This window comes from Scyliorhinus torazame, chromosome 3 (assembly GCF_047496885.1).
Source record: "Scyliorhinus torazame isolate Kashiwa2021f chromosome 3, sScyTor2.1, whole genome shotgun sequence".
Lineage (NCBI taxonomy): Eukaryota > Metazoa > Chordata > Chondrichthyes > Carcharhiniformes > Scyliorhinidae > Scyliorhinus > Scyliorhinus torazame.
The window spans coordinates 134857606-134882540 of NC_092709.1; the positions used below are offsets into that span (position 1 = coordinate 134857606).

The 24935-nt window shown below is 45.9% G+C and overlaps 1 protein-coding gene across 1 annotated transcript in view; it reads left to right on the forward strand.

Annotated features, from left to right (window-relative positions):
* The window catches only part of cfap299 (cilia and flagella associated protein 299), a 961605-nt gene that overhangs the window by 392405 nt on the left and 544265 nt on the right, over positions 1-24935 (forward strand). The gene's annotated exons all lie outside the window — the stretch shown is intronic.

Here is a 24935-nt window from a genome sequence, read left to right on the forward strand (position 1 = left end):
GTTGTGGAGGGCACAGCAGACCACCACAAAGCGGGAGGCCATCCTGGAGGCTGTACTGCAAAGCACCTCCAGAGCAAACAAGGCAGTGGAACTGCATTTTTAGCAACCCTATGCTGCTCAATGACAGAATAGATGGCAGCGAGGGTCTCATTGTAACAGGTCTCCACCTCGATCTTAGGCCTCCGCACTGGTGTCATCAGCCATGATCTCAGCGGGCATCCCTTGTCCCCCATGAGCTAACCCCTCATCTCGGGGTGCACCTTGAAGACACTGGGGATCTGAGTGTGTCTGAGTGCTGTCATGCATGCTGCCAGGATAACATGCACATATGTGCATGATCCTGAGGTGTTGGTGCACAGGATCTGTACATTCAAGGAGTAGAACCTCTTCCTGTTAATATAGGGCACTCCCTCATACCACGGTGTTCGCACAGCGACATGCTTGCCATCAATGTCATGCCACTGGACCTGCGGCATCCTGGCAATGACACTGAGTGCTGCAGCCTGGGCACCTTGGTGAACCTGGTCCAGGTTGGAGGTTATGTAGTCAGATGCCCAGGCATACAGAGCATCCGTCGCCTCCATGATGCACCTGTGGGCTGAAGATTGTGATATGCCACATAGGTCCCCGCTTGAGCCCTGGAATGATCTGGAACCGTAATAATTAAGGGCTGTCGCTCCCAGAGTTCAGGCACACTGTTCAGGCATCAGAGGTTTCTCGACATCCAGTCCACTCATCATCCTCTCAGATGGGGCACCTGCTCTTTCGAGGAGGCACTTAGGAGTTCAGGGACTGTGAGGTGCTCTCACAACTAACAAGGTAAACCCTCCTTTGAGATAGCCTTCAGCTCAGCTGTCAAGCTAGAGGCTGGTCACAGTTAAAGGGGTGTGAAATGGAATGTTAAAACCCAAATGCAAAGATGGAAAAGAAGGCAGACTGCAACATTGAAACCTTCTTTGGACTTCATGGGGGTGAAATGGACTTTCATAAGACAAGCTACAGCATGGGTCTGTCCTGTGAGGATTTGGTAGAACAGACAGGCTGCAGCTGTGGTTGGCCCTGTTATGAGTCTCCATAATATTTAAAGATAACTTGAATGCCTTACAAATGCAATCCCTCCTGGCGCAGGAGCAGCCCCCGACCTGGCCTCATAATAATAATAATTAATAATGATTTTTATTAGTGTCAGAAGTAGGCTTACATTAACACTGCAATGAAGTTACTGCGTAAAGCCCCTCGTCGCTACACTATGGCACCTGTTCGGGTACACTGAGGGAGAATTCAGAATGTCCAATTCACGTAACAGCACGTCTCTCGGGACTTATGGGAGGAACCGGAGCATCCGGAGGAAACCCACCCAAATGCGGGGAGAACGTTCAGACTCCACACTGACAGTGACCCAAGCCGGGAATCGAACCAGGGACCTTGGTGCTGTGATGCAACAGTGCTAACCACTGTGCTACCATGCCGCCTCCAATATCTCGAGCAACCTCAACCCCCTTGAATGCTCCACCACTTGCCCCCCACCTCCTAGCAACAGCACTGGGCATCCGCTATGTTGCCTTTGAGCCAGTAACTTTACTCGCTCCCCCTCGGTATCCATGGCGTCAGGTCCCTGTTTTTGTAAAAGAGTACTAAACGACATCCCTGTGACTTCTTGCGGGGGGGGGGGGATTCTTGGGTGGCCACGGCATTCAATTATAATCTCGCTAATGAGATTAAAATGAATGCAAATTAGGTTTAATCAGGTAATCAGGTTCTTGCCTGAAGGGATCAATGCCAGGGGCAACATAGTGGACTAATCGCGCCCTGTTTGTAAAGTTAGGCTCAAAGAAGAGCTAGGTGTTTATTTTGTTTCTGTTTTGCTGCATGTCTGAAGACCTTTAAAATAAATATTCAGTGTTTGGTATTTGGACAATGTGAGCTATTGAACTGAGTGAACTCCATCCCATTTATCATGATCCCCAGCCCCTGGCAACATAACTATAACCGCCTCCAGCCTGGAATGCTTAAGCATTTCAGAATTTTCTCGATTATAGAATGACTTAACCACAAGTGTGTTGACTGGGTAACACCATAGATATAAATATTTACCTCTAAACTGTGGGTGGTAATTGGCCACGTTGGATTTGCCCTACTTTATGACCAGGACATACCTGGGCACCTTTCCACATTGCCAGGTAGATGCCAGTGTTATAGCTGTACTGGAACAGCTTGACTAGGGGTGCGACAAGTTCTGGAACACACGCCTTCAATACTATTGCAGGAATTTTGTTATGGCCCATAGCCTTTGCAGTATCCAGTGTCTTTGGCTGTTTCTTGATATCACGTGGGGCGAATCAAATATCTGTGATGCTGGGGATCTCTGGTGGAGACCGAGATGGATCGTCCACTCGGCACTTCTGTCTGAAGATTATTGCGAATGCTTCAGCCTTGTCCTTTGCACTGATGTGCTGGGCTCCTCTATCATTGAGGATGGGGATATTTGTGGAGCTTCCTCCTCCAGTGAATTGTCCACCATTATTAATTGGATTTGGCAGGACTGCAGACCTTGGATCTGATCCATTGTTTGTGGCATCACAGGGGCTGGTTTAGCACAGGGCTAAATAGCTGGCTTTTAAAGCAGACCAAGGCAGGCCAGCAGAACAGTTCAATTCCTGTACCAGCCTCCCTGAACAGACGCTGAAATGTGGCGACTAGGGGCTATTCGCAGTAACTTCATTTGAAGCCTACTTGTGACAATAAGCGATTTTCATTTCATTTCATTTTCACTGAGCTTTGACAATCACTTGCTGCTTACATTGTTTGGCATGCAAGTAATCCTGTGTTGTAGCTTCACCAAGTTGACACCTCATTTTTTGGTACGCCTGGTGTTGCTCCTGGCATGCCCTCCTGCACTCCTCATTGAACCAGGGTTGATCTCCTGGCTTGGTGGTAATGATAGAGTGGGGGATATGCCAGGAATTGAGGTTACAGATTGTGGCTGAGTACAATTCTGCTGCTGCTGATGGTCCACAACGCCTCATGGACACCCAGTCTTGAGCTGCTAGATCTGTTCGGAATCAATCCCATTTCGTACGATGGCAGTGCCACCAACACAATGCAGGGTATCCTCAATGTGAAGATGGAACTTTGCGGTCATCACTCTTACCAATACTGTCATGGACAGACGCATCTGTGGCAGGCAGGTTGGTGAGGATGAGGTCAAGTCTGTTTTTCCCTGTTATTGGTTCCTTCACCACCTGTTGCACACCCATTTGTGTAGTTATGTCCTTTAGGACTCAGTTAGTCGAGATGCTACTCAGCCAGAGTCCAACAGTCCATTCTGTGCACTTGCCACCCTCAGTGCTTCCTCCAAGTGGTGTTCAACATGGAGGTGTACTGATTCATCAGCTGAGCCTGGGCGGTACATTTGTAATCAGCTGGGCGTTTCCTTGTTTGACCTGAAGCCATGAGACTTCAGGGAATCCGGGGTCGATGTTGAGGACTCCCAAGGCATGTCCCTCCCGACTGTATACCACTGTGCCGCCGCCATCTCTGCTTGGTCTGTCCAGCCGGTGGGACAGGCTATACCCAGGGATGGTAATAGTGGTGTCTGGGACATTATCTGAAAGGTATGTGTGGCTTTGTGCAGCATCGTCTTTTAAAAAGATAAAAGGTATACTCTGGATAAATTGGTCTTTATTACTTTCTTGCCAAATGCAAAATGGAATGTTAGTGCTTAACTAGCCAGAGATTGCTGGGTTAGTGGAAATGTACCTAATTTCCATGAGTCAGTGAGGCATAAGCACCACTTTGACCTCCTCTTAGGTACCTGTTTATGGAGAAAGGTTGCAGAGAACAGAAGTTGAATATGGTCAATTAAAGCTAAGTGTTGGGGACCGTCTACGCTGAAAACCTTGGCACCCACCTACCCATGAGTGAGCATCGCTCGTCCTGTGTGAATGGATGACTAAAAGACAAATAAGTAGTTCCAGGTGTCATGATCACTCAGTAGCACAACATGCAATAGTTATGCCTGACATTAAAAGCATTTTTGTGCCAGGTAAAGTTCATGCTGGAGCTTTCTGGACATGTTATGGAATTTTCTGCGGTCCGTGCTGGGTTTGATGGGAGGTGGGCAATTAATCAGGTGAGAGGGTGGCTGGTGGTACTTCACCGGTTAGATCCATAGCGGGAAGGATGACCCACTCCTGCCCTTGCTGCTGTTGCCCCCAAACCCCTCCGTTGTGATCTCTCTCCCACAGCCATCATGCATCTTTGCCCTGGGATACAACAACCATCCTAGGTCTCGGGTAGGTCTCATACCAGCAGCAACCTTCCCGTTATACGACAGATAATAAACTTCATGGTTGCCAAATAATGGATAGCAGTACTATGGTACTCTTCTACAGGTGCAGGAATGTCTTGCTTTCCTGCTTTTATAGACTGTATCCTCAAATATGTTCGCTGCATACTTCATAAGGGCAAGGGTTCTCCGTAGCCGTAACTGTGGTCAGTCTTTTCTCATAGAACATCGAAACAATCCCCATCAAAGGGGCAGATCTGCCAATATGCTCCAAATAGGATGGCATTTAATGGAGGTGACAAAGTCTCATCCATCAGCTGAAGAAGCAGCAAAAGCCCACATGGGGACTCCCCCTTCCGTCGATGGGTTAATCCCAGAAGCGGCGATTTAGGCCCTTATAGCCCACTAAACACCTCAATTGGCAGTGGGGTGGCAAGGCTGCCCATGAACTTCCCACCACAAACTTAACAGGAGTGGAGGCCAGAAGGTGACATCATCGTCACTCCGCACCCGATTAAATAGAACACCATGGGGGAGGGCTTTAAATTCTGCTTAATGTTTGTTTCAGAAATCTGTATTATGTACCAGGTAGCTCAGTTAAAAGAACTTGTAGCGTGTTTGTTCGTTGGAAAGATATTACAAAGGAGTTTTCAGGTTCCTTATGCAATGCAAACTTTGGATCGACTCTGTTTACCAGCTGCAGTCCTACAGGACTGATATAGTTCCATGCCATTGAGAGCACTGCTCTTATTTTGGTTTTATTTATTCATTTAGTCTGGAGCTTTTATCTTTTAACAACCTGCACCTTTTTCAGGGAAGGTGAAATTACACCTGTCAGTGGTAGGGTTTCCTTCACTCCATTTTTCTGGTCTCCAATGAAAATGAATTGACAAAAGCTAATGTCACCCAATGATTGTAATGAACACCCACTTTCCCATCTGTGTTTACCACAATTGTCTTCCTGTTTGTCAACCCCAGGGCCAGAATATACATTTGTCTTACCTGCTTGGAAGCTCTGACGAGGGCATAGGGCATATCCTATAATAATTAGGTGCAAAGTAAAATCCCGGCAACTTCATCTCTGAACACCCCAGCCCATAGGCCTAATTACAGTTGTTCGCAGTCATTTTACTTTTCATTCATTTTCTTATGACTCAACACCCTTCAAAAATTCCTCTTCACGATACACCTCTTTTCATGGTCCAATTCTGCTTGTTGGTGCCAAGTATTCCACACAAACAACAGGTGCACCTGGGCAGTTTCCACTTTATTTACACTGGGAAAAGTTAATGTTTTACTGAATCCAGGTCACACCTGTGAAAGAAAAGAACCTTAATAAGATCTTTTGATGAGATTTCTGCTCTGCTACCACAAGCGTCTCTGTGTTAAGAATGAAGGAGAGATGAAGAATTGGTTTGAGTTTCTCATTTAGTTTAAAGTCCCCTATTCTATGTAAGTGGTATATTATATCGGTGAGTTCACAAAGTGTTTTGTGTTATACTCCAAACCTCTGCTTTCTTTAAGAACTGAGCATCCATTCTGTAATGTGTATCTAACTAAAAGGAGGCCAGAACAATGGGTGATTCCAGCAAAACCCACGGGCACCCCATCTGAAAAAAGACATAAAATGAAACATGGTTTCTGCTGAAGTCAGCAGTCCAGAACTCTATCCGGAAATCCTTGTCATTTAAATTAAAACACTATCAATGGAATATAAAGAAGTGAATGAAGAACATAGACTATCTGCTCTGTCCAAAGATGGTGATTGACCTGCTTTTGTGTATCCAGCATTTTATGTTTGTGGTTTATAATCTTAATCCTAATAATCCCCTAGGCATCCAGCATAATTGCCTTGTTAAAGTTTTGACGTTTATAATTTAACTTTATTGATGCAATTGTTGCTGGTCACATTAATACATATCATACCAAAGAAAAAGTAAATCTCCGTGTTATGGTTACATCAAGCTAATCCCGAGCTATGTAAAGCATTCCACCTTTGTGTAGCAACATCTTGAGGTCCCTTTCCTTTTCAAAATGACTTCATTCTTCGTGTTCATTGAAGTCATTTCCACAGAACCTTTGACCGTTCCAAAGCGGAATCTTATTATAGCACATTATACATACATTTTATCGGGTTGAGTAAAGTTAAGAGCATTTTTAAATCTGGAAAACCCCATACATCAACTCACCCCGATTCTCTGCACATTAATTAAGCACCTGTCTTTCTGAATAATGAATCGGTAATATGACCCATTTCTGAATTATTTTAGTTTCTGTATGAGCTTGAGATTTGACACATGTGCAATGATTTAAAAACTGCACAAACACCACTCCTCCAAGGGCAGCTCAACTCAATCATGGAGCCAAAACTAGCATAACAGGGTTAACATTGGTGGAGTTTGTTAACTCCATGTTAGACCTCGATTTACAACGAAAGTCAGATTATTTCAGAAAACCATCAACTGATTAATTTAATTAGTTTCCACAAATGTTATGAGCTCAAGGTTTCCACAGCAATTTGAAGATAGAGGAACCATTTTGTTTCCGAGAATCGCTATGTAAATTCCCGTTGGTGGAATAAATTCCTGTTGGGTGAATATTGTTATTCACAGGTGTGCCTGTTGTCATGCTCTTGCTGCTGCCATGATCACTTTTCATTGTGTTGTATCATGGCTGCTGTGGGGGGAAAATCATCTTATTTTCCACTGAACTATATTGAACAAAAATTAAAGTAGCAGCATAAGAATTCCTGAAATGTTGATGTAAAACACACATGACAATATAATAAAGTGGATTGCTGATGGCCTTTGCAGAGTAAAATTGAACACTTTATGGCATTTTTGTTATTTTATGTTAAGTAATGGGTTAAGAGACATTGCAATTAGTTGTCTCATTTATGTTAAGTATTCATTAATTGACACTGATATGTAAAGGGGCTTCAGGTGGCCTCTGTCAGGTGATGTATAGTTAGAGTTTTGTGCAAAGGCTGTTGGAGTGAAATAAATGTGTGTTTGTGAAAAAGGAACAGAACTTTAGACTCTTCATATCACAGTAACTAAAATGTCTAACAATTGGTAGCAGAGGATGGTTGCTGTGTAAATGTGAAGGATTGAAAGATACAACTTTTCCAGATCAAACCAAGGAGTGAGTGAGAAAATAAAAAAAAAGGGATATATGGCTGAACCGAGGATAAAGATGGCTGGATATGACTATCCTCCCTTATTTTCTGAAAGGGAATCATACGACCAATGGAGAAGTGCAGTAGTTATGTGGACTAAGGTAACTGCTTTGGGAAAGAGAAAACAAGGTATGGCATTGGCTCTTTCTTTACCATATGGCAGTAAAATCCGAAACAAAGTGCTTTCTGAGCTGGAATTGGAAGAGTTAGACTCAGAAGAATGTCTGGAGACTTTATTACATTATATGGATAAGATTTATAAGAAAGATGACTTGTTAAGTGCGTATGAAGCATGGTCGGATTTTGATAAGTTCCGGAAAATGGAGGCTATCTCCATGGAAGACTATATAATGGAATTTGGCAGACTATATAAAAGGCTGCAGAAACACAATCTGGAATTTCCACAGTCTGTTTACTTGACTGTGCTAGAGTGAGCAACATGGATAGGCTCCTGGTTTTGACAGGAGTGCAGTTTACTGATAAGGATACCTTATTCGAACAGATGACAAAAGCTTTACAAAAGTTTCTGGGGAAACATTCAATTCCGATGGCTCTGATGACCCAAATAGGTCAGCCTGCAATAAGGCAGAACATGGAAGTTACAATTTCGCCATCCTGTTAGTAGTGTATGGCTATGAACAGGGGTCAAGACTATAGAAGGAGACCGAAACAACGAAATTATGAAGACAGAAACCCAGTTAGAACCTACAATAGGAAGATGAACCCCAGAAATGCACGGGGCATGATAAATCAATGTTTTTGATGTGGCTCTCAATACCATTATGCTTCCAACTGTCCAACACGTTATGATAGAGTGTTTGAAGCAACACATGACACGGAAGAGTCAGAAGTGGAAAAAGATAGTGACCAGAAAGAAGGCATTGTCCTATTGACAAGCAGTTTTACACCGGTAATGAGGGTGTTGGTTGCAGAATCCTTCAACTGTGCTATATTGGACAGTGGCTGCACATCTACTGTGTGTGGAATTGACTGGTTAAAATGTTACCTGGACTCTTTGAATGCTGAAAATCGTAACAAGGTTAAGGAATTTGAAAGTTCCACAAGTTTCAGGTTTGGGGATGATAATACTCTGAAGTCGCTGAAAAGAGTGGTGATCCCTTGCAATATTGCCGGAGTGAATCATTTCATTAGCACGGATGTTGTATAAAGTGCGATACCTTTGCTTCTAAGCAGACCGTCGATGAAGAAAGCACACATGAAACTGGATATGGAACAGGATAAGACAACAGTTTTTGGATAATGGTGGACTTACAATTTATACAGTCGGGACACTATTGTATTCCATTACTGACAAATAATATTTCAAGTAGAGTGATTAAGGATGTGTTAATGGCAGTTGAAAATGGGACTTTAGCTGATAAAAAGCTTGTGGTATTAAAACTGCATAGGCAATTTGCACATCCGTCTCCTCGGAGGCTGAAAAATTTATTAAAGGATGCAGGGGTAAGGGATGACGACTATACTAAACTGATAGAACAGGTTAGTGACCGCTGTGAAGTTTGTAGGAAGTACAGAAGGACACCAGCACGACCGATAGTAACCCTACCTTTGGCCAGGGATTTTAACGACATTGTGGCCATGGACCTTAAGATCTGGGATAAAGCAAATAATATATTTATTTTGCATTTTTGTAGATTTAGCAACCAGATTTAGTCAATCAACGATTGTATGAAGTAAAGAAAAGAGAGTAATTCTGGATCAAATCGTGGAAAAATGGATAGGGACAGGAATGGGTCCACCGGCAAAATTCCTTACGGACAATGAGGGAGAATTTGTTAATGATGAGTTTAGGGATATGTGTGAAAACATGAATATCAGAGTTATGAATACGGCTGCAGAAAGCCCATTTAGTAATGGTGTCTGTGAAAGAAATCATGCTGTCATCGATGACATGCTTCGGAAAATTTTGGCAGATCTACCAAATTGCAGGCTAAATTCAGCTTTAGCATGGGCAGTACATGCAAAGAATTCATTGCAGATGGTTGGGGGCTATAGTCCTTATCAATTAGTGTTTGGTAGAAATCCTAAAATTCCGTCCATTTTGGATGACCAGCCTCCAGCTTGGGAGGGGACTACAATTAGCTCTGGTTTTGCTGAACATTTAAATGCATTACATAGCAGTAGAAAAGCTTTTTTGGAAGCAGAAGCCTCTGAAAGAATTCGCAGAGCTTTGAGACATAATGTACAGCCATCAGATGCCGTTTGTCAGCAAGGAGGCTTGGTATACTATAAGAGAGACAATTCTAATGAATGGAAAGGCCCAGGGAAGATAATAGGCATAGATGGCAAAAAGTTATTTTGCAACATGGTAATCAAACTGTTAGGGCATATTCATCAAGGATAATGGGTACAGATTACACATTTTCAAATTTAGACAGAGCAGACAGACATGATGAGGAACCAGAGTCATCTGGTACACATGTGTCACAGAACTATCAGGACCAATTAACTGATAGAGACAGGGTTTCTGTGGAGGAACACAACACTTCTGATGAATTAGAACAGGCCATTTTTCCGAAAGGGCAACTGCCAAAAGTGACATAATTGCCTGAAGGGTCTAGTCAATGGAAGGATGCAACTGTTATTAGTAGAGCAGGGAAGGCCACTGGAAAGTATAAACATTGGTTGAATGTACAGCATTCAGGGGAAGGAGTCAAGACAATGGATTGGGAAAACGATGTTCAAAAATGGAGGGCACAGAAACGCAGTGCCAGTTCAGATAGTACATCGGATAGTGAACAGGTTCGCAGGAAAAGGTCGAGAACTATTGAAAGGACATCCCATAGCAGAAGGGAAAGATCAAGCAGTAGCAGTACAGAACGAGATACCAGGCGGGAGAGGGGAGGTAGTTTATCAAGATCTCGGAACATGAGTAAGACTACGAATACTAATAGGAGTAGAAGCCCACATGCACGTGAGATTTTGATGGCTTCAAATAAATTAGATGAAAAAGTTATCAAAGAAGCTAAACAGCAAGAATTTCATAGTTGGAGTGAATCTGGGGTAGACACGGAAGTACCGGATAGGGGACAAAGAGCTCTATCCCACAGATGGATTTGCACGGAAAAGGTTCTTCCGGATGGAACTTATAAGGCAAAGGCCAGGCTTGTGGCAAGGGGATTTGAAGAAAACTTAGAAGATCAGGATTTAAGGGTAGATTCACCTACAGCAGGAAAGGTTATTTTAAAGATCTTCTTGGCACTATTAGCCACAAAGGCATGGGAATGCAAATCTATAGATATAAAAGCTGCCTTTTTGCAGGGGCATCAGCTCCAGAGAGACAGTTTTCTCCATCCTCCTAAAGAAGCAGCTAACACAGAAGGAGTACTCTGGAAGTTGAACAAATGTGTATATGGATTAAATGATGCATCTAGAGTCTGGTATTTTTCGGTAAGGTCAGTTTTGTTAAAGTTAGGCTGTTGCCAGTTGAAAGCAGATCCTGCAATGTTTTACTGGCACTATAAAGGAAATCTTTCTGGCATTTTTATGATGCATATCGATGATTTTTTGTGGGGTGGGACTAGTGATTTTGAATCTATTGTAATCTCTGATTTGAGGAAAGAATTCAGGATTGGAAGTCAGGCTTCCGGTGCGTTTAAATATATTGGATTGGAAATTGGACAGACTAAGTTAGGGGCAACTTTACGTCAGCAATCTTATTCGGAAAGCATCAGCCCAATAGCAATTAGTTGTGGCCGTGTTTCTCAAAAAGACGCAATGGTTTCAAAGATAGAAAAAGAGCAACTGCGAAGTTTAATTGGGCAACTGAACTGGTTAGGTAGATAGACTAGACCGGATGTGAGTTTTGATGTCTTAGAGTTGAGTACAAAAATGAATGATCCCAAGTGGAAGACATAATAAGAGCAAATAAAGCGTTGGCCAAACTAAAAATGCAGGTGTGTGTTTTGAAGTTCCCGGTTTTAGGTGACCTTAAGCACTTGAAACTCATAGTTTATAGTGATGCGTCCTATTCAAATTTATGTGATGGGGTTTCAAGCGCAAGAGGTTTTATCATTTTCCTTTTGGGAACAATGGTAAATGTTGCCCGCTTGTGTGGGAAACAAAGAAAATAAGGAGAGTGGTAAAAAGCACTTTGGCTGCTGAGACGTTAAGCCTTGTAGAGGCGATGGATATGGCCTTTTATATAAGTATGATATTGACAGAAATTTTGGGATTAAGGGATTTGGGTAATACACCTATTGACTGTCACGTTGACAATAAATCCCTGTGGGAAAATGTGCACTCTACAAAACGTGTCAATGAAAAGAGGTTACGGATAGACATCGCAAGTTTGAAGCAGATGTTGGACAGAGGGGAAATAACAAAAATTAAATGGGTCGACAGGAGCTATCAACTGTCAGACTGTTTTACGAAAAGAGGGGCGAGTTCACAGAAACTTTGGGATATTGTTAATGAAGGGCGCTTGTTTCTGTGACTGGTTTTTTTCTTTCTCGTCCCCCCAAAAAAGGGGGGAAATCATGTGTGTTGTTTTTGAGTTTCTTGAAATTTTGTTTTCCCCTAATTATTTTTTTTCTCCAAGAAAGGGGAGACTGTTAAGTAATGGGTTAAGAGACATTGCAATTAGTTGTCTCATTTATGTTTAGTATCCATTAATTGACACTGATATGTAAAGGGGCTTCAGGTGGTCTCTGTCAGGTGATGTATAGTTAGAGTTTTGCGCAAAGGCTGTTGGAATGAAATAAATGTGTGTTTGTGAAAAAGGAACAGAACTTTAGACTCTTCATATCACAGCAACTAAAACGTCTAACATTTTAGCAACCAGCAGTTGTCGAAGTCATTCAGTCAAAAGGGAGAGCAGCACAGAATCAAATTAAGTATGGAGGGAGAAAGAAGTTGTTGTACAGGACAAAACATATCCGTGTTCTGTCACATGCATTGTATCGACAGTAGCTTCTCATCATTGCACAAGCACAGAATAGTTTTATTTCTGACTAATCATGGGTTCACTTGGCTGTGGGTAAAGGTGCCTTAAAAAAAATACAATTTGATGGACAAGAGTGGCCTTTTATAAAACTATCTCTAGTGCAAATAGTTATGGCTGTCAGATATCTCTGTGTTGGTCTGACAGGAGTTACTAAAGCACACAATAGCTGTGTTTGTCTTTGGTCCGTGGACCTAGGATATTCGTTGCGGAGAGACCAAGGCTGTATAGGTAATAAGATGGTCAATGATGCAACAAAAAGATCAAGTTTAAAGTCGAAATTAAAGTAAAATTCCCAGCACTATTGTATTTCACTCCCTCTATAGGTTGATATGCTGCTCAACCCTCTGTCCCTGTCATGGGCAGTAGAGCAATAAAAACACCAAGTTGATTTGTAAGCTTTAGCTAGTGGGAGGCCTCCTGATCCATTGACACCGAGCTAACATGTCAGGCCTGTCAGGTAACTTAACAAAGTTGACAAGGAGCGATCTGATGCAGTTACATTTTCAGTTTAATAGGAGCACTGTCAAATTAGAGATTTACATTTGGTTACAGAATCTAGATAGCCAACATAGACTTAATATAACAGCACAGATCAAAGTGTATTAAAAAGTGAGTACACGTGGAGAATATAGTATAAAGACTATTGCTTGAGAAAGTAATCCACGTCAGATTAATTTTGTAGGCTTGGTTATTTTTGTTCACCGTACAATTGCCATAAAATCCAATGCATAATTTTCACGGCCCTATTTATATCTTTTCCCACTTTTACTACTGCACTCTTAAAAGGAGTATCGTTGTGTCCCTGTAATAGATAGTTTTTTCATTGCACACATGTGGTGAGAAAGCTTTGTACAATCAGTTGGCCCTTGTACCTCTGGAAATCCAGCAATGCTTCCGAATCCCACAGCTCTGGCTGCCTAACTGTGGTGAACTGCACAAAATTGTTGGCTCATCTGAAAAGGATTGGTGACCCTTCCTGATGCATTTGTGAGTGCCTGACTGCAAGCTGCCACACATGTCCACCTCCCACAGTAGATCCCTGGCATTGGATTGCCCCCACCCCTTCCCCACCATTCCATGAGAATGTAGGTTTTCCTGAAGGAGCCGACAGGTGAGTCATCGTCAGCCACCTCCGACATTGTCTCTCTGATATTTCCGGGTTGTTCCACAACCTGAGGTATATTCTATTATGGTGGTGGGTGGGTCCCGATGGTGGGTGGGTCCAGAATTAGGGGGTCACAGTCTGAGGAGCTAGGGTAAACCATTTCGGACAGAGATGAGGAGACATTTCTTCACCCAAAGAGTGGTGAGCCGGTGGAATTCATTACCATAGGAAGTAGTTGATGCTCAAATATATTCAAGAGGTGGCTAGATATAGCACTTGGGGAGAAGCAGGATTAGGCTATTGAGTTGGGCAATCAGCCATGATCGTGATGAATGGCGGAGCAGGCTCGAAGGGCCAAAAGACCTCCTCCTGCTCCTATCTTCTATGTATCTATGTATTATATACCAATGCTTGGTACCCACTGGTCCCTGGTTTAAAGCATCCTGAGCTGCCTGACTTTCTGCTGGTACCCTTGTTGGTGTTCTAGCCTTGGGCCACACTCTGCCAGTTTCTCTCCAGCTGTGTCTGATCTAGCAGAAGCAATAGGTGCATTTGGCCTCTTTTGTCTGTCTGAGTTGAGCTGCAAACAAAAGGCAGACGCGGATAATGTCAACAGTCTTTAAGGCCTTCCTTCCTGTCCTGAGTACATTTCACAAATGGAGAGACGTTTACTTTTTATCAATCACACTCTACTCTCTACCCACTCCACTGTGGATAATATTATCCTCTCTCACTTCTTCCCTCCTTCCTTCAGTCAGCCATGCCCCTGCCGCTTTTCCAGCCAGCACTCGATCTCAATGCATCAGTTCTTCCTTTCCCTCATTCAACAAAGCTCGCCATAAGGAAAAAAAGCTGCTCCAGAGTCCAGTTCTACCAGGAAACCTTCCTCGGCTGCTGCACGCCATCTTTAACCAGTCGTGAATCTGAAGGCACATGTTTCTTGTTTGCTGCAGACCTGATTCCAAAGGTACACTTTAATCTGGCAAAGTTGCATTTTAATGGGCATACATGACATGCCGATGTATTAAAACCAGGTTCCCACTGCTTGGCTTCAGGAAGCACACTCCCCCCTCCACCCAAAATCCAACTTTCATTCCTTTATTGGGAAGGTGGTATTTTGTCTCCTGCTCAATCAAGTAGCATTGTGGCTAGCACAATTGCTTCACAGCTCCAGGGTCCCAGGTTCGATTCCGGCTTGGGCCACTGTCTGTGCGGAGTCTGCACGTCCTCCCCGTGTGTGCGTGGGTTTCCTCCGGGTGCTCCGGTTTCCTCCCACAGTCCAAAGATGCGCAGGTTAGGTGGATTGGACGTGATAAATTGCCCTTAGTGTCCAAAATCGCCCTTAATGTTGGGTGGGGTTGCTGGGTTGTGGGGATAGGGTGGAGGTGTTGACCTTGGGTAGGGTGCTCTTTCCAGGAGCCAGTGCAGACTCGATGGGCCGAATGGCCTCCTCCTGCACTGTCAGTTCTTATGATAATCTATGAAGTTCCCCTGCAAGCCTCGTACCCTGCCGCCAGAAGCTTCACAATATTCCGCCCTGTGTTTCTAATGGAGTACTTAGTTCACAACTACATGTGATTCATCTTGTTCGCTCTGGGGAACAATTTTTTTTTGTGGAATGTCAAATTTCTTTTAGTTGAGAAAAAGAGCATATTTTAAAAGATTTTTAAAGTTTGTTTGTGATATTTCTGTTTCTACTTTAATCCTTTATGTATTTTCCAATTATTTATTTTACTCTATAAAATGTACAAAAGGAAAAGATATTTCGAGGTTTTAATTTGCTGTGAGAGAATACTTCAGTGTGATTGCTGATTGCCCTGCATGGTGATCTGTGTTGCTGCAGGCAAGAGACCCACTTCAGTTGACACCAGATTCAAACTGATGCTGGGAAAGGGGAAATTCATGCCACAGGGATCATTAGAGCTTTGTGGACAGTATTCTTCAAGGTCAGCGATGAGCACTGCCCTTTCACCACTGACAGTGACACCTGGGCCTACATTCATGATGCCATAGTTCCTGCATGATTAGCCATTGGAGAGTATGCCCAAAGCATGGGACTGGAATCCACTATCCTTATTCACAAAGTCAGGTGGCAATCCAGCTGTTTGTGGTGCATGCGACATGTACATTGCATTTATATCATGCCCCATACATGCACTTTCATTGAAGGAGTAACTGTACTGACAGTTGTGTCTCCACACCAGCAAATTAACTATGCACACTTTGGCGACTATAGTTTGGACAGTGGAGATAAAAGCTTAATTTTCAATGGCCTTTTGAAGTTTCCAAGCAGATTACAAAATGTTCCAGCTGAAGGATTTTTATAAGCAAGATTCTTCTTTAGGTGGGGGACAGAGGTGTGCTATTTTCAAATCTGACAATTTGAGAACCAGCCGATTGCTACAATGTTTTTGAATATTTTTCTTGTATGATTTGTTACCATATTAAATGATGACAGGTAATATACTGCAGTAGAAGTTTTGTGATGTTCACTGTGATGGTTACTGTGCTTGATGATTTCCACGGCTGTAGGTTTCTCCTCGCATGCCAAAGTAACATACCATGAGAACAGGCTTTCATTAAGATCAAAAGCACCAATTTCTGAAATGCAGGTTGTATTCTTTTGTTTTACCATAAATATGTAATGAGTTAAGTTCAAGAGGTTAACTGAAGTAAAGCACCAGCCATCATTTTCCAAGTTCAGGAAAATTAGAGCTACTGTGTTTATTGCCTGTGCATGTCCACGGGAGGTGAAGGGGGTGGGGGGCCTTGGTCTAGCCTATCGTAATATTTTTTTAAAATTTTGATCCCGTCCCTTTATTTGAATTGGCACCCTGCATATGGAAAACATGCACGGAAAACGAGGTCTGCAAGCTGTTTGGCTGTCAGTAGGAAAATTGAACCCGGCATCTCTTGAAAGGGAGTTCATGGCACAGTGAAGGTGCTACATACGAGTAGAATGGAGCGCAAAATTGTCCACGGGGGACTGATGCTTGGGACATTCTACTGTGATTGTTGTGCAAAAGGAAGCATGGCCTTCCTTGGGGAAGACAGTCAACCACTTACTGAAATTGGCGCTAAATCTGCCTGGCCTGAGTGCGAATGTAAGTGTTCCACAACATGCGTGCATTCACTTACTTCCTACAAGACACAATACAGACACTTCTTTCCTAAGATATGTTTAAAAGCAACACAGAGTTCTCAGCGACTTCAAGCTGCAAAGGTTCGACACTGAATTGAACTACATAGAACATAGAACATACAGTGCAGAAGGAGGCCATTCGGCCCAGCAAGTCTGCACCGACCCACTTAAGCCCTCACTTCCACCCTATCCCCGTAACCCAATAACCCCTCTTAACCTTTTGCGTCAGGAAGGGCAATTTATCATGGCCAATCCACCTAACCGGCACGTCTTTGGACTGTGGGAGGAAACCGGAGCACCCAGAGGAAACCCACACAGACACGGGGAGAACGTGCAGACTCCACACAGACAGTGACCCAGCAGGAATCGAACCTGGGACCCTGGCTCTGTGAAGCCACAGTGCTATCCACTTGTGCTACCATGCTGCCCTGAACCTATATGTTGTTCACTTTCAATCCACTGAAGTTGCACATCATATTGCCAGTGGAATTAATATTTTTCTGTACTGTGTTCTCTACGGGGAAGGTACAAGAGAGACTTAACAGGATGAAACATGGTATAAATTACTGGAATAGGTCTGAGCTGGGTGTAATGTGGATAGGGTACATTTTATATTTCAAGTGGATTTGGATTTGGGTTTATTGTAATGTGTTCCGAGGGACACTGAAAAGTATTGTTCTGCATACAGTCCAGACAGATCGTTCCATGCATGAAAAACATGGGACATACGATAAATACACAATGTAAATACATAGACATAGACTTCGGGTGAAGCATACGGAGTGTAGTACTGCTCAGTAGAGAAGATGTGTGGAGAGATCAGTTCAGTCCATAAGGAGTCTGGTAACAGCGGGGAAGAAGCTGTTTTTGAATCTGTTAGTGCGTGTTCTCAGACGTCTGTATCTCCTGCCCGATGGAAGAGGTTGGAAGAGAGAATAATCCGGGTGGGAGGGGTTTTGGATTATGCTGCCCGCTTTCCCAAGGCAGCGGGAGGTGTAGACAGAGTCAATGGATGGGAGGCAGGTTCGATGGACTGGGCGGTGTTCATGACTCTCTGTATTTTCCTACAGTCTGGGCCGAGCAGTTGCTATACCAGACTGTGATGCAGCCAGATAGGATGCTTTCTATGGTGCATCTGTAAAAATTGGTAGAGTCAATGTGGACATGCTGAATTTCCTTAGTTTCCTGAGGAAGTATAGGCGCTGTTGTGCTTTCTTGGCCATAGCGTCGCCATGGGTGGACCAGGACAGATTGTTGGTGATGTGCACACCTAGGAATTTGAAGCTGTCAACAGGTGTGTGTACGATACTTCGCTTCCTGAAGTCAATGACCAGCTCCTTCGTTTTGCTGCCGTTGAGGGAGAGATTGTTGTCGTTACACCACATCACTAGGTTCTCTTCCTCCCTCCTGTATTCTGACTCATTGTTGTTCGCGATCCAACCCACTACGGTTGTATAATCAGAAAACTTGTAGATGAAGTTAGAGCCAAAATTTGTGTGCATAGGGAGTATAGTAGGGGGCTCAGTATGCAGCCTTGCGGGGCTCCAATATTGAGGACTATCATAGGCGAGGTGTTGTTGTTTATCCTGAGGGTGGGAAGTCGAGGATCCAGTTGAAGAGGGAGGAGCCAAGTCCCAAGTTTTGAGTTTTAATCTGCGCTTGGCTGGGATTATGGTGTTGAAGGCAGAGCTGTAGTCAATGAATAGGAGTCTGACGTAGGAGTCCTTGTTGTTGAAATGCTCCAGGGATGAGTGCAGGACCAGGGAGGTAGTGTCTGTTCTGGACCGGATGTGGCGGTATGCGAATTGCAGTGAATCAAGGCATTCTGGGAGTATTGAGTTGATGTCTCTCATGATCAACCTCTCAAAGCACTTCATAATGATAGATGTCAAGGTCACCAGATGGTAGTCATTGAGGCACGTTGCCTGGTTCTTCTTTGGCATCGGTATGATGGTGGTCTTCTTGAAGCAGGTGGGAATCTTGGACCGGAGTAGGAAGCGGTGGAAGATGTCCGCGAACACATCCACTAGTTGGTCCACTCAGAATCTGAGTGCACGACCAGAGACACCGTCAGGACCCTTTTCTTTCCGAGGGTTCACTTCCAAGAAGACCAATCTGACTTTGGAGGCTGTGACGGTAGGTATGGGTATATCCGAGGCTGCTGGGGCAGTTGACAATGATTTGTTGATTTCCTGCTCGATATGATCATGGAATGCATTGAGTTCATCGGGGATGGGTGTGTTGCTGCCAGAGATTCTACTCAGCTTTGCTTTGTAGCCCATTATGTTGTTTAAGCCTAGCCGCAACCGCCGAGAGTCTGTGCCGTTAGTCTGTGATTCTAGCTTCGCCTGGTATTGTCTCTTGGCGTCCCTGATGGCTTTGCAGAGGTCGTAACTAGATTTCTTGTATAGGACAGGGTCGCCTATCTTGAACGCCTCAGGCCTGGTCTTCAGTAGGGAGTGAATCTCCTGGTTAAATCATGGTTTCTGGCTGGGAAACGCACGTACTACTACCTTGTTTACTACACAATCTGCCACACACTCGCTGATGAAGTCAGTGGTGATGGTGGCATACTCGTTCAGGTTGGCCACTGAGATCTTTAATATGGACCAGTCCACTGATTCCAAGCAGTCATGTGGGAGCTCTTCTGTTGCCTTGGACCAGCATTGCACAACCTTTTTAAATTTTATTTAGCATGTTCCATCCACCTACCCTGCACATCTTTGGGTTGTGGGGACGAAACCCACGCAAACACGGAGAGAATGTGCAAACTCCACACGGACAGTGACCCAGAGCCGGGATCGATCCTGGGACCTCGGTGCCGTGAGCACGACCTTCTTAACCGGATTCTCCCGCTTAAGTTTATGCCGGGAGAAGGAGCACCGTCTTCGCGTCCGATTTTCTGAAGTACGGTCAGGGGATGGATCAGTAACCTTTGATGTTTGTGTAGCAGTGGTCAAAGGTGTCTGGGCCCCTGGTGGGGCAGGGAATGTGTTGGTGCAATATTGGCAGTGCACTCTTGAGGTTGGCCTGGTTGAAGACCCCGGCCACAATGGACAAGGCCTCCGGGTATTCTGTTTCATTGTTATTTATAGTGGTGTAAATTCATCAAGTAACTTCTTCACTTCTGCCTCGGGAGGGGCGTAAACAGCCGTGATGATGGCAGAAGTCAACTCTCGTGGAAGGTAGTATTTTCTAACATCTTCATAAAGGTGCTTGATTTATGAACTAAAGCTGCTTATGACCACAGTCTAGAAAGCAGCTGTTAAATTTAAGTATTTAAGGCCTCAGTTCGTCAGCCCCATTAATTTCCACAGTCACCTTGTATTGTTTTACCTGGTGAGTAATGCCCACAGAGTTGTAGTCAGAAAATAAGAGGTAAAAGTTGGCAAATTCCTGCTGGCTTTCTGACACACCTGCAGCTTCTAGTGTTTTAATCTTAGACAGCACCTTCCAAATCCACACCGCTATGATCTGGGACAAGGGCAGCAGACACGTGGAAACACCACCACCTGGACACAGTAAGAAATCTCACTCTTGTGTGAGACTTCTCAATGTGCCCACCCAAGTCCAGCGCCGGAAGTTCCCCTCCAAGCCACTCACCATCCTGACTTGGAAATATATCGCCGTTCTTTCACTGATGCTGGGTCAAAATCCTGGAACTCCTTCCCTAACAGCACTGTGGATGTACCTACAACACATGGACAGCAGCGGTTCAAGCAGGCAGCTCATCACCACCTGCTCAAGAGCAATTAGGGATGGGCTAAATGTTGGCCTAGCCAGCAAAGTCCACATCCTATGAATGGATTAAAAACAAAACGGCCACCTGCATGGAAACTAACCCACCTTGGCAGGTTTAGATTTCCCGACATGTTTCGGTTGACAAACTTTCAAGAACAGAGAAAGTTTGTGATTGTGTGGAAAGCAGCAAAGATTAAATGATAAAAAGGATGAAGGTGCCAGGCAAAAGGAGATGGTAATTGCTCAAGTAAAGAAACAAAAGATGGGGCTCCAGCTGAGTTGTAAATGGGAAACAGCAGAATCAGCAAAAGCAAAATTGAAATATTCAAACTCAATGTTAAGCTTATAAGACTGCAATATACCTAATTAAAAGACAAGGTGCTATTCTGTGAGATTTTGTTGGAGCTTCATTGGGGGGATATCTGCCGGATCATGGCACATCTGGAACCGCGGGAGTATGGGGATGATACCCGCTCCCATGACAGTCACCCTGAACCTTTTCGCCACGGGGTCCTTCCAGGCGCCGAGTGCGGTCCTGTGCGGGATCTCACAGAGTACGGTGCACAGGTGCATCCACATCACAGAGGCCCTTTATGCCCAGTCTGCACAATACATCGATTTCAATGTGGACTGAGCCCACCAGGATGTCCTGCCAGCGGGGTTCGCCGCCATACCCAGATGACCCAGATCCAGAGAGTGATCGACGGGATGCAAGATATCCTACGAGCACCTGCAGATGACACAACTGAAAGGGGTTCCACTCGATGAACGTGCACTAGTGTGTGACCATCAGAAGCTATCATGCACGTCTGTGGCCAATACTCATGCAGTGTGCACGACGCCTTCGTCCTGGCACACACGACGATTGCCGGCCTTTTGTCGGTGCACCCCCGACATAGGGGGTGACTGGCATTATTTGCTATGGTTGTGTCTGAAGACGCCTATCCGAAGGCCACAGGCCAAAGTGGAGACCCGCTACAACGACGCCCATGCAGCGAAAGGAGTGTAATCGACTGGTGCTTCGGTCTCCTGAAGATGCGGCTCAGGTGCCTGGACCGCTCTGGAGGGGCCCACAAGTATGGTGCTGCGAGGGTCGCCCGCATCATTGTGGCCTGCTGTGTCCACCGCAACGTCGCGCAGCAGAGGACGAGGATGAATGCCATGCCTCCTCCGACGTGGAGGGTGTGGGGGAGGATGATGATGGCCAGGACATCGGGACCTGGGCAGACACAGGAGGCTGCACAACGTGTGCGCCAGTGCCAATGCGCACGGACGCTCTGATTGCCTCCAGTTTCGCCTTCTAAGGGAGGGGACTGGCCAGGGGCATGGACACCGGACCCCACCTGCACTTCTCTCTCTGTGATACATTTCTGCCGCACTATGGGGCAGGAAATGTATCATAGGTACTGTGTTGGCAGGAAACGCGGGTCTGGTCCATAGGATGGAGGACCCGCTCTGCGATGAGCCGGTCCGGTGCTCCGCATCGTTCAGCAACGTCTGACGTCTGCCCACAATAACACTTTGCACCATCCACCTGGGTGATCCCTACATGTAAGCTGGCCATTCCATCACACAGTCCCATCGAATCGCCTGGGGTCATGGGGGGGGGGGGGGGGGGGGGGGAGGAATGGGGGCCAGACACCGGAGCAGTGAGCATTGGCTGAACTGCGATCCCTGAGCCAAGCCCACCCCTAACATCTGCCCATTCTCCTTCCTCCCATCTATGCCCCCTCTGCAGCCAGCCCAGACTAGCCCACCCCTCACCCTTCTGACAGAGCACCGAGATAGGTTGTAACATTGTGCACAGGTGTTTAATATGTAAACATATATACAGATTTCTGCCCTAGCCCCTATGACTAAACTGTTCCCTGTACCCAAGCCAACTTAACTGGTGTCGAATTTTCTGGCCTTACGGTCCCTAACGCTACGTCTCGGTGGTTCCTCAGATGGTACATCAGAAGTGGAGGCGGCCTGTTGTGATTCCTGCCCTGCAACCTGGGTGCCCTTACGCGGTACCTTCTAGGCCGACAGGGGCTGGATGGGCCCAACTGCTGCTCGGGTGTCCCAGGTGGTGAGTGCTGCTCCGTTCTACCCGCTGCCCACCAGATGCGTAAGGGACAGAGTGAGGAGTCTGAGGTGCTGCGGTGTTCTGGCACCGCCCATGCGGGAGTCACTGGAATGAGCCCCATCACCTGACCCCCGTGCTACTCCATGGGACGGGATGTGAGCGGAACTATCCGTTGCGAGTCCTGGAGACCCGGTCTTGTCTCGGCCAGTGTCAGCATGCTCACTGCCATGGAGCACAGGGAATAGACCACCTCCATCTGAGACTATGCCACATCACCCATTGACTGTGCCATCTCCCTCTGTGTCTGTGCCATGTCAGCCAGCGCCTGGGCATTGCCGCCGACATCCTCAGCCATGGCCCGCTGTGACTGGGCCATGCTCAGGAGCGCCGCTGCAATATCCAGGTTTCTCTGGCACTTGGCTACCTATGAGAGGTCAACCCTGTCCTGGGCCTCGGCCACCATCTGCACAGATTTTCCCAGGCCTTGGACATGCAGATCCATAGCCAAAACCGTCGACCCCAAGGCCTCCACCATGGATGCCACGCGTGAGGTGTTGGCCTCGGTGACACGCCTGGCCAGCACCACCTCCTGCCCATGCAAACCTGCGCTTGCGTGTGCTGGATGCTCACCGACAACCCCTCATGTAGTCCCTGGCTCTGCGACTGCATCTCCACAATCAATGGGACTGTCTGTTCCAGAAGCCCGAAACACGTCTGGACGGCAGCTAATCCCTGGGGTTGGCACGCCCTCCGGCCGTTCGCCCCCTCAGGAGTTCTACCTGCTGTACCGGAGCATGTGTGTGGTGCACACCAGATATTGCCCCAGGAGTCCCTTCACTGACATGCCCAACTGAGATGAGTGACTCTGGGACGGTGGAAGGTGTTGGAGCCAGCTGTGATGGAAAGTCACTGTCATCATCAGGGTGTCCTGGGTCTCGGGTTGATGGCTCTCTTTCGTGTCGGTGTCCTCATCTCATCGCTGCTCGGCACCTGGGGCTCTGGCTGTGGCTGAGGGCAGGGACACCAGAAGCACTCGCCCCATCACCAGCAGGTCCTGCAAAACACAAGACAGGATGCACGATTAGACCGCGGGCCAGGGTGGGGGAGTGCGGTTGGTGGGGTGTATTGATCTGGGGTGAGGGTGTGGTGTGGGGTTGAGGATGGTTTGGGAGTGAGGGTGATGTTGGGGTGTGTGACATGGGGAACCGCAACTTAGCAGGGCAGCTGGTGGCTTCAGTGGCCAGGGTACCTGGCATGTCGGGTGGGAGATTCGGACGCTCCGGGTTGAGGGGAGGGGTGGGTAAGGGTTGAGGGGGGTTGATGCCAGTGATGGGTCTTCCCCCGATGTTTCCTCAGGTTTGAGGTGCTCTGGGGGCTGGGCTGATGGCCTAGTGGTCCCCCTGTTCCTTTTCTTGCTGATGGCTATAATAGAGAGAAGAGATTAGTGATTGGCTATGTGATCAGCTACATTAAAGTGCACTGACAGTATCTGCAGATAGGTGATGACTACTTCATGAACCCTCACTACCTTGTTTTGGAGGCACCGATCCCGCCATCAGTACAGGACCGGTCCCTTTACTCGCTAGCCTGCTCCTCAAAGTGGGTGAGTGGCCTCAACTCCTGCATCCCCTCTCTGGTCTCGGATCTCTCCCTCTTGTGGGCAATCTTGTCCTGCATAACCATAGATGGATAGACTGTGAGCAGCAGAGATACAAGAGCAGATGATGTGAATGCATGCCTGCTGTATGTGTTGAGTGGTCCCCAGTACAGACTGAAGACTGAACTTGTGCAGGATGTCACAATAGATGATGATGTTAAAGTGTGTGTGAGAATCAATGTTGATTTCTTTTCTGCCGGTAGTGTGTGAGATTCTCTGGGCAGTAACCCTGAGAATGCCTGATGGCCTTATGGTAGTGTGTGTTTAGAGTGAAGAGAAAGTTGACTTACCCGAGTTGGACGGATGAGATTATTCATCTTTTTCCTGCACTGCATAATGGTCCTCTTTTAGGTTCCGTATGCGCTGATCTCTTCTCAAGCCAGCGTGCTGCGTTTGGTGGACGCCTGCTTCCATCACAAGGGTAAAGGACCTCTGGCTGGTCCTGGAAGAGTCTCCAGACACTTGACGCTCAATTTGGGGCCAGAGTGCTTGTATCGTTTGAGGACATCACTCGCAACAAAAAGTACTAAGTTGCAGAGAGCGATTGTATATGTATGGGTTTCATTTAAATATGGCGGCCGTAGATTCGACCCTTCCCGCGGGTCCCTTCCTGTCCTGAGATTCAACAAGCTCCTCATTTATGCATAAACAATGAGGTAAAAAGCAGATGGTCTGGCGTGAGAACCTGCCTTGCTGCTAAGCGGAAATCACGCCAACCTTCCCACTCGCTACTGCACTTAGCCTGCAGATTGGAAAATTTATCATAGTCATAGTTTATATCATAGAATTT